This window comes from Silene latifolia, unplaced genomic scaffold, assembly GCF_048544455.1.
Source record: "Silene latifolia isolate original U9 population unplaced genomic scaffold, ASM4854445v1 scaffold_437, whole genome shotgun sequence".
Taxonomy (NCBI): domain Eukaryota; kingdom Viridiplantae; phylum Streptophyta; class Magnoliopsida; order Caryophyllales; family Caryophyllaceae; genus Silene; species Silene latifolia.
In genome coordinates, this window is record NW_027413357.1 from 39,239 (window position 1) to 48,407 (window position 9,169).

Genomic DNA, 9,169 nt, shown 5'->3' on the forward strand with positions numbered 1-9,169 from the left:
AATAATTCAAAGAAATATAATTTTATTATATTTTGAAGAAAAGTATTTATTTTGATAGTTTCGAAAGGTTTAAAAATAGTTTAAACCGTGTAAAAACTTTTTATTTCGAAATAAGGGCTTTTCGGGGAAAAATTACAACTCTTTTGAAAATTGGGTAAACGATTTTGGAAATGGGTCGTATGAGTATTCAATTTTCTTGTAATCTCGTGTTTAAGAACTTTGGTCTTGTCGGAATTTACATTTGACAAACGGTTTTAATTATTATCGAAACGAGCCAAAACCGACTCGTAAAATCCCGACTAAAAACCCGCACCTTCCTCCTTTCCTTTTCTCCTTCCCTTTCACGCAGCACCTCCCTTCCCCCTTCCTTCTTTTTTCTGATTTTCTCATCTTCCTTACATTCTATTCCTATTCTAAACAAACAAACACCATTTTTCTACAAAATTCGAGCTAAAATCATCATAACTTCCTCATTTCTTATCGGATTTTCACAAAATTTATATTTCCGGAATCCTCTCGTCGAGATCTACAACCTGGTATATTTTAATTTCAGTTTTCTTGATGTTGTTTTAAGACGAATTTTGGTATAATTTCGGTTTTTATGCTTATTTTTGTGTTTTCATTGTTTATTTAGGTGAAGAATTGAAAGACGAGTTTGGGGACTCGTATATTGTCGAAGATAGTGGCTAGTTGCTTGTTAGGGTTTGGTTTTTAAGGTGCTAATTGCTCATTTTCTAGCTTAAGGTAACATATTTCGAGTTACTCGACGAATAATCGTCACATTCTTTGATTTTTGTATGTTTTTGTGATTTTTGTTTGAGTAGTTAACTTTCACATGTTAAAATGGGTTGCATGCATGTCTAATGCTTGTCTTTTGTTAGTTTAAGTTAACCATTTGTATATTATTGTTTAGAACAAATTTGGATGAGTAATTATTTGATGGGACAAATCCGCGGGTTGGCTGGAACGTGTCAGTACCGGACCGAGACATTTTCCAATGTTTCCAAAAATATGACAGATTGAACGGCGTCGAAAAATTAGGTGGTTTAGCCACTTGAATCACTCAATTCGGAGTCCGTATGAGTATTTGGCGTCGTTTTACCGAAAAATTTATAGAAAAGTTACTGTTCACAGACCCGCGGTACTGTTCACAGCAGTGAAACAGGCCCGTGACGGGCTTGGCCCGTGTTGGCCCGGGTTGGTCCGTCGCTTGTTTCGCGGTTTTTCATGCAATATTTGTCATTTCGGGTTCATTAATGTTATAGTTAGTATAAGTCACATATGAGTATACTTTTGAATTGAATCATATTAGTAGTAAAAATTATGTTAATGGTAAAAATTAAGTTTATATTAGTAGTTGCACATGTTAGGATAGATTATAAAATAAAATTGTAATGAATAGGCTCAAAATGAATTTTATAGTGCTAATTGTAATGTTTTGTTGATTGTCTTAAAACCGAGCCTTAGTCCCTTTGATCGATTCGATGTCATCAATTGAGTGATTGGTCAACCGCAATTTAACCCGTACCTGTCGCAGGGCTGGGGTTGCGGGTAAAAATTCGGTTGGATGAAATTTTATATGAATTGGATAATCGGCCTTTTTCTTGTTTTAGGCCACTTATCAAGTTTTTAAGTTCACATGTATAGTTGGTTGAATTTAATAGTTTCTTATATTGTAGAAATGGCCCTAGATTCCCTGAAGCCTTTCATATTGTTAATATTGCTAGAATTGGTATTGAATACTTCTTGCAGGTTGTTGTGTTTGTCATAGATAGGTCTTTATAGTCTCTGACGAGTATATGTTCACTGCTTAATAGCCTTTGTGTTCCTGACTAGTGGATTTATATCCAAGTTGGGGCATGACCTCGTTACTTATTTTGATAGTAAGTGGTCAGCTTAAGTACTAGCCAACCTTTTGGTGGACTCCTTAGGGTACTCACTTTGTTTTAGAAAAATTGTGGGTCTTGGGTGCGGTGGTGTGTATCCGCATGTCTAGGTCTGCGCAGATTTTAGGCTAGGGTTGTGTTGTGTCTTGGCCATGTTTTATTAATATTAACCGCTGAGCCAAGATACCGGTTCGATTACCTTCCCTACCTCGTGGTATAGACTCGAGTTACAGAGTGACTATTGACCGTACTAAGAACTTATGCCTGTCTTTGATACATTGCCCTTTCTTGTATGGTGATTTTATGAATTGTAATAGGTGAGATGTAAGCCGGTTACAATTGATAAAGTTTGGATTACTAGTTGTTATATGTTTCACATGATAGTTTAAATTGGTCAGTTTAGAGTTCACATGTTAGAATACTTGATAAGTAAATGGTTTATCAAATTGTTTACATGTTACATTACATGTTACATTAATTATGACGTTTCGTGGCTGGGAGGACTCGAAGTTACTCCCCACTGAATTGTGGCTTTCGTGTTTGTATAAAATGCGATTGACAGGTTGAAGATTTAGATGGGTACACAGACGAGCTAGTGAGCAAAAGAACCTTGGACCTAGTTTTGGCTATTTTTATAGTAAACCTTTAGACTTTTGGTTTTGTATATATTTTGAAGGGACATATGTCTCCCTCTTTGATTTTGGTTTGTATCTCTATGTTCTCGCAACTTTAGTTGGGTTATGTAAATTAGTTGGTTTGCATTTGCAGGTTTTGGGCACTCTTAAGTTGGAATTGTTTGTGAATGGTTTAGGAAGATTTTAAAAATTACAGGTTTTTATCTAGTTGAACCAATTACAAACATATCCTGTCAGTTTTTCTGTAGAATTTACGTAATTTTTTTTTACGCTAAATTTAAGGGTGTCACACCCACTTTCGCCTTATATTTTCATTATGTGCGCGGAACTTTTAACAAGATCTCTACAAAATAATAGTGGCATGAGCTCTAGTGATATTGGCATTCGAATTGGACCTGGGGTGGAAAAGATTCTATTTCTCACTTTTGCGGATGACACTATTATATTTGCAAAAGCCTCTAAACAAAGTTGCAAGACCACTAAAGCTATTTTAGACAAATTCTGCACTATTTCAGGACAGTTTGTTAATTTTGACAAATCTACCTTTCAATGCACTAGAAATATCGACCGTACTCTTCGTGAATCATTTAGGGGTATTCTCCGGATGAACGTGGAAGCTCATTTAGGTAAGTACTTAGGATGCCCTATAATTGACAGCAGAGTGACTAAAAATACGTTTGAAAGTATTGTCCAATCTTCTTGCACTCAATTATCCAAATGGAAAGCGAACTCATTATCTTAAGCAAGTAGACTAGTCCTGGTTAATGCTAATCTAGCCTCGAAGGGAACTTGTCAAATGCAAAGCTTCCTTCTTCCCTCATCAATCCATAAGAGGTTAGATAAGATTAATAGAGACTTCCTCTGGAATAGGGATCATAACCAGCACTCCCCTAATTTGATTGGATGACATAAAGTTTGTTTACCAAAAACAGTTGGTGGACTGGGCATAAAACCTTCCCAAGTAGCCAATAAAGCTCTTCAAATCAAACTGTTATGGAAAATTCTTATGGATAAGGAATGTGTTAGGGTCGCCTGCCTGTCCTGGACTAGAGAAGAATCAAGCTTTTCAGGGTTTGGTAAACCAACTAGCAGCGAAATTAAATTTATTTTATTTTATGCTTTTTCTGTAAAATTGGTTTAAAAGAAGCCGCAGCTTTGTTTGGTTCATCTGGTATTTCATTTTGAAAGTTAGCTGGATGGCGAGTTCAGGGACAGGGGCAATAGCGACGAAACTTGACTTTTTCATTTTCTCGAGGATTTTCTTACAAAACCAGAAGCTTTAACCTTTATTTGGGTGTGTTTGCTAGCAAAGCGTTAAATTTAGATCCGTGCCCTAATACTGGATTTGTTATCTCATGTCTGCTTTTCGTGAAAAAAGGCCCATGCTTTCATAAAAAAAGCGTAGGATTTTACCGAAAAAGGGCACATCTCAGAGAGGCAGCTGCTGCACCTTCTAACGGGCCCCCGTCAATTCCTTTGAGTTTCATTCTTGCGAAGTGATATCTAAGAAATACTTGAGAAATTGCTCACTCTTTGACCACAAGCCAAGTTCAGTCTCTTCTTGGCAATGGCGTAAACTTATGTGTCTTCGGACTCTTTTTAGAAAAGGATTGAAATGGCAGGTAAGTGATGGTAGCAACATTAAATTTTGGTCTGATAATTGAGTCTTTTCACCCACTTAGTAGCAGTATGGGTGATGATGATGATGATAGTAACCGTGATCTTAATTTTTTGGTTAAATATTTTATAACATCTGGTAAACAATGGGATGTTTATAAATTATCCAATTTGGTGAATAATGACATTGTAAATCATATTACTAACATTCCACTACCACAGAATAATATTCGAGATACCCTCCTTTGGGGGCTGTCTGTGGATGGAAATTTCTCTACCAAAACAGCAACATGGTTAGCGTAAGGTTTGTTCGATCAAACTCGTGATAAATGTGAATTTCAGTGGATTTGGAAAATAAATATTCCTCCAAAATTAAATTTTTTTCTTTGGAAAGCCTGTGTTGACGGCCTCCCAACGAAAGGTAGGCTACTTAAGAATCATATTAATGTCCCACCTGATTGTGTTTTATCCAACCATCCTATTGAAAACAAAGACCATTTCTTTTTCAAATGTTCCTTTATTGGTTCTGTTATCCAAGACATGAGTATAATTAGATTTAACAATTTTTTGTCAAACTTTGATAATATTGCAAACCAAAGTTTTATAGTGAAACTCAATTATCTCAAACACTCAGTTTCAAAAGATGATTTCATTAAGATTATCTTTATCTGGTGGAATACATGGTTTCACAGAAATGATATTATTTTTAACAATGTTCATATTAATATCAACAAACTTAATCTATTATGTAATAATAGCATTAAGATGTGGAATGAGACTAGACACAAGAATCTCAACAATCTTGTTTAAGAAATATCAGTTAGAAACACTATTAATAAAGAAGAAATTTCGTGGGAAAAACCTAGAGAGGGGTTTCTAAAGCTAAATTTTGACGGATCGAAGATTGATGGGAATAAAGCTGCTTTAGGATACTCCATAAGAGATCATAATGGTAAAGTCGTATTGTTAGGAGCAAAAAAATGTGGATCTAATAGTATTCTTGCTGCGGAAACCATCGCCTTAAAAGAAGGTATTCTAGCAGCTAAAAATCTCAAAAATAATGGTGGAAGATGATAACATATGTGGTATCAACACTATTCGCAGTACTTGGCAAGTTCCTTGGAAAATTTCTAATATAATAAAGGATGTGAAATTAGATCTTCATTTTTTCGATGAAGTGATAATTAAACATTGCTTCAGTGAAGCCAATAAAGTTGATGACTTTATGGCTTCTATTGGACATGAATGTCCAACTCTTTCGAGGTGGTTTGAAAGCCGGTGGCTTCAACTTACCTCACTCATTCGAAATGATGAGATAGGTTGGTCATATCCAAGAGAATCAATCTAGTTTTCTTACCTTATCAAACAAAAACAAAAAAAAAGGACATATTGGGTTTAGTTCGAGTTAGAGGATTGTTATCTATCTCGCCTAGGGATGCCAATAGGGAAGATTTAGGCGGGTCCCACCCCCACACCCACCCCAGGTAATGATTTAATTGGTGGTGGGCGGGGATGGGTTTTAAAAGTGTCATCGGGCCGGGTGTAAGTATCACATGAGACCCGCGCCACACCCACTCTGCCCACCTAACTCCGCTTATATCCGTCTTACCATCTACAACTCTCCAACCCACCCATAATAAGTAATAACTATTTCATAGTTTGAAAAACTTACGTACTAGCCGCTAATGGAGCTCTAGATTATTCGAGGGAACAATGAGTGAAGATTTATTAATTTGATTAAATAGCTTTATTTACTCTTCGTCAGGAATTGGGGAATCTGTTTCATTGTTTGCAAAACTATTTCATGGTTTGAAAAATTTATGCAATAGTTAATTGAATGTTAAACCATTTTGCGAAAACTTATTTGTACAAGTTGTACGAGAGTACAAGACTAGTATGTTTTAGATTCAAAATTTATATTTTTGAAAATTGTTTTGTGAGGAGATAGGTAATTTGGCGGGTCAACTGGTCCCCGCGGGGCGGGAACGAGTTTGAAAAGTTTTCACCCGCACAGGTCGTGGGGCGGGTGTGGGTACGCATTATAGTTCGTGAATGCAAGTGCAAATTACCCCTCCTCCGCACCCACCCCTCCCCATTGACATCCCTAATATTCTCACCTTCTCATTTTATTTTCTTACAATCGATTAAATTATTGTGTGTGTATATTGTGTGGGTCGGATAACAAGTGAATTAGGCAAAATATATATTTTAACCGAGAGAAGAGAAAGTAAAAGTAATACGGTAGATAGCAATTCTCGTTCGCGTTATTATCGAGTCAAGCTACAAACATTACTATATTAATTTTACGTTTTCCCAGAATGGACAAATAATCCAATATTTTAAAGTTATTATTTGGTCGTACTGGGCAGGACTGGGCAAGTTTAAGTCCGCACCAAAAAACTGGACTAGGTCGGACCATTTGGTATGGGCTGAACCCGAACCGAATTCATTTGAGTCTGGTCCTCAACCCACACTTTTTCAAGTTTTCGGCTTTTGGTCTGATCCGGTCCAGATCGGTTAATTTCAGTTCGGACCGAATGGACCAAAATTTAGGTATTTTGTGACCAATTTTCGCAACTTTATAAAGTTGTAAGTATTTTATCTTCAAAACAATATTATAAACTTAATATTAGTAGTCACCCTTAGTTCATCTTAACATTCTTGATACGCCTTACAACATAATAAAAAAGAAAATTATCATTAACCGCCTTTAACTTTAGATATTGATGAAAAGCCTAATACAATTGTGCATCAAATGGATTTTAAGCTTGTTTTTCGTGGTCGTTACATGAATAGGAAGTTAAAAAAGTAGTGTCAACTTAAATTTACGTTGTAAATTTTTGTCCCGACCCCCTTCAAATTTTTTTCAAGATTCACCACTTTCCACATAAACTCATCTCCCTCTTGACAATTAGACCACATTTTTACAATTCACATAAATTTAATTTTCTAGAAATTTTATTTTATCATAGTAAACCAAACAAAGCCCTTTTAAGGATTGGGACCAACGTTAAAGTGTAGGGGTGGTACACTGGTTTATTTTGGATTATGGATGCTAAAGCCTACAAGGACATCTGCCAGGGGCCCATAAAGCCATAGAGCTGCTCTCAATTCTTATTTCAAGATCACAAAATCTCATTGAAGACGGCACGTATCCGTCACTTTGGAGTGACGGATACCATTTTCTCTCACAAATGACCCAAATAGAGAAGAGAGGGAAGCACAGAGTGCCCCCACCTTGTCCCCCCTATTCGTTTTGTGAGTGACATTATCCGTCACTTGCTCCGACCCGTCTTCAGCAAGACTAACCGTTTCAAGATTATGTCCAACTTTGTACTAGACTCAAGACAAATTGTTATATAAATCCACTTTGTGTTTAAGACAACCCCAATTGCAAAAAAAACACAATATAATTCATTAATTAATTAGTAAAAGAATATTTTATTTTGATAATATAGTATTTTATATTAATAGTCTACTTATTTAAATGTGTCATATTACTTATAAGATATCGAGTTATTAAAATACAAATACAATTTAATAATTAATTTGGGTTATTTTCTATTGAGCTAGTCATATGCTATAGGACGGTCAAAGTTTTACTCTCTCCTTTTACTTCAATTTAATTTAACACAAAATTATGTTTTCACTTACAACGAATGTTATTGTTTTGTTTAGAGTCATTTGTAAGTGGTAATTTGGTAAGGTTTATTTGTTAATACCATTGTGAGATTGTTTATTTGAATTAGGTTAGGGATTTATCATAATTAAGTAATATATTTTGTGTGTGCATTAAGAAAATTGTATCTATCAATGGAGGTGGAGTGAAACATTTTCGTGTGTTTCAACAATCATAGTGAGCTACTTAATATATTATCGTAAGTCTTTTTTAGGACGACAATATCGTTTTAAGATGAAGACGAGTTGAATATACTCTCACTTGTATATGTAGGATAAACCTTTTGTTCGTCCCTAAACGTCCTCCCTTTGTCTCATTATTATTCCCTCCGGCCCGGTCGATAGTTATTTATTTCTATTTTGAGATGCATTATGAATAGTTATCTATTTTCATTTTTATAACATTTTGTAAACCACATTCGTGTCAATGTGAGGTTATGTGAATTGTGTAGTCCAAATTCAACCACTTTTTCCTTAATATTTGGGTCAAAAACATCAAATAACTATTGAGCGGAACATAGAGACTCTAATAATAATTAGACAATAATGCAAAAATTGTAATCCCTATTTGTAATTGTAAAAGCTTATTTAACCCAAATTCTTATTCAACACTAGAAATACTTCGTATATTACGTGCTGAAAATTGGGAAACACGCCAAATAAAGTCAGTCCAAATAAACTTGTAACGATATGAATATGAGTTATGTGACATGTAGAGGTGTAAAAATAGTTGAACGTTGGAATAAATTTTAACGGTGAGTATTACTTTAATGTTGATGCATAAACTGTGATAATTGATAAGAAAAGAACTATTCTATTTAGTCCGGTGAATTATTTACATTTGATATATTTTATGAAGAGAGAATAAAGCAAATATAGACTTATTAAGTAGTATTGACTTCGCTAAATAAATAATTGGAGTTAGAGTTTATAATGTGTGTAAGAAATTTCAAAAGCTAATAAATACAGAATATGTAGAAGTGAACAACAAGTCGCTTTGGCCGAGTGGTTAAGGCGTGTGCCTGCTAAGTACATGGGGTTTCCCCGCGAGAGTTCGAATCTCTCAGGCGACGTTTTTTAATTTGTGTTTCTGCACTTCACCTTCCCGCAAATTAATATCGGTTTTCGCTCCTAAAATCAAGGAAGGGACTGAAAAGAATTCAATAAAGTGCGTTACAGTCAGCACCCACCTTGAATAAAACCTGACCGCATCACATTCACTCAAATGTCTAAACTAACCGTCACCAGTGCCCACCTTATTTCTCTCATGTCTTCTCCTTCAATAGTCTTTCCTCTGAACCCGACGCATATCCGTCTATAGCTATAAATGGACTTAAATATTTATTCACTTTA

At 35.2% G+C, this 9,169-nt stretch overlaps 1 long non-coding RNA gene and 1 other non-coding gene across 2 annotated transcripts; both read left to right on the forward strand.

Annotated features, from left to right (window-relative positions):
* The first annotated feature begins 381 nt into the window (after positions 1–381).
* On the forward strand, positions 382–2,632 carry LOC141639544 (uncharacterized). Its single transcript, XR_012542566.1, has 3 exons — positions 382–536; positions 635–744; positions 2,449–2,632. It is a non-coding gene; the product is annotated as an uncharacterized LOC141639544 (long non-coding RNA).
* A 6,175-nt stretch (positions 2,633–8,807) lies between these two features.
* Positions 8,808–8,889, forward strand: TRNAS-GCU (transfer RNA serine (anticodon GCU)). Its single transcript has one exon. It is a non-coding gene; the product is annotated as a tRNA-Ser (tRNA).
* Positions 8,890–9,169: the final 280 nt, after the last annotated feature.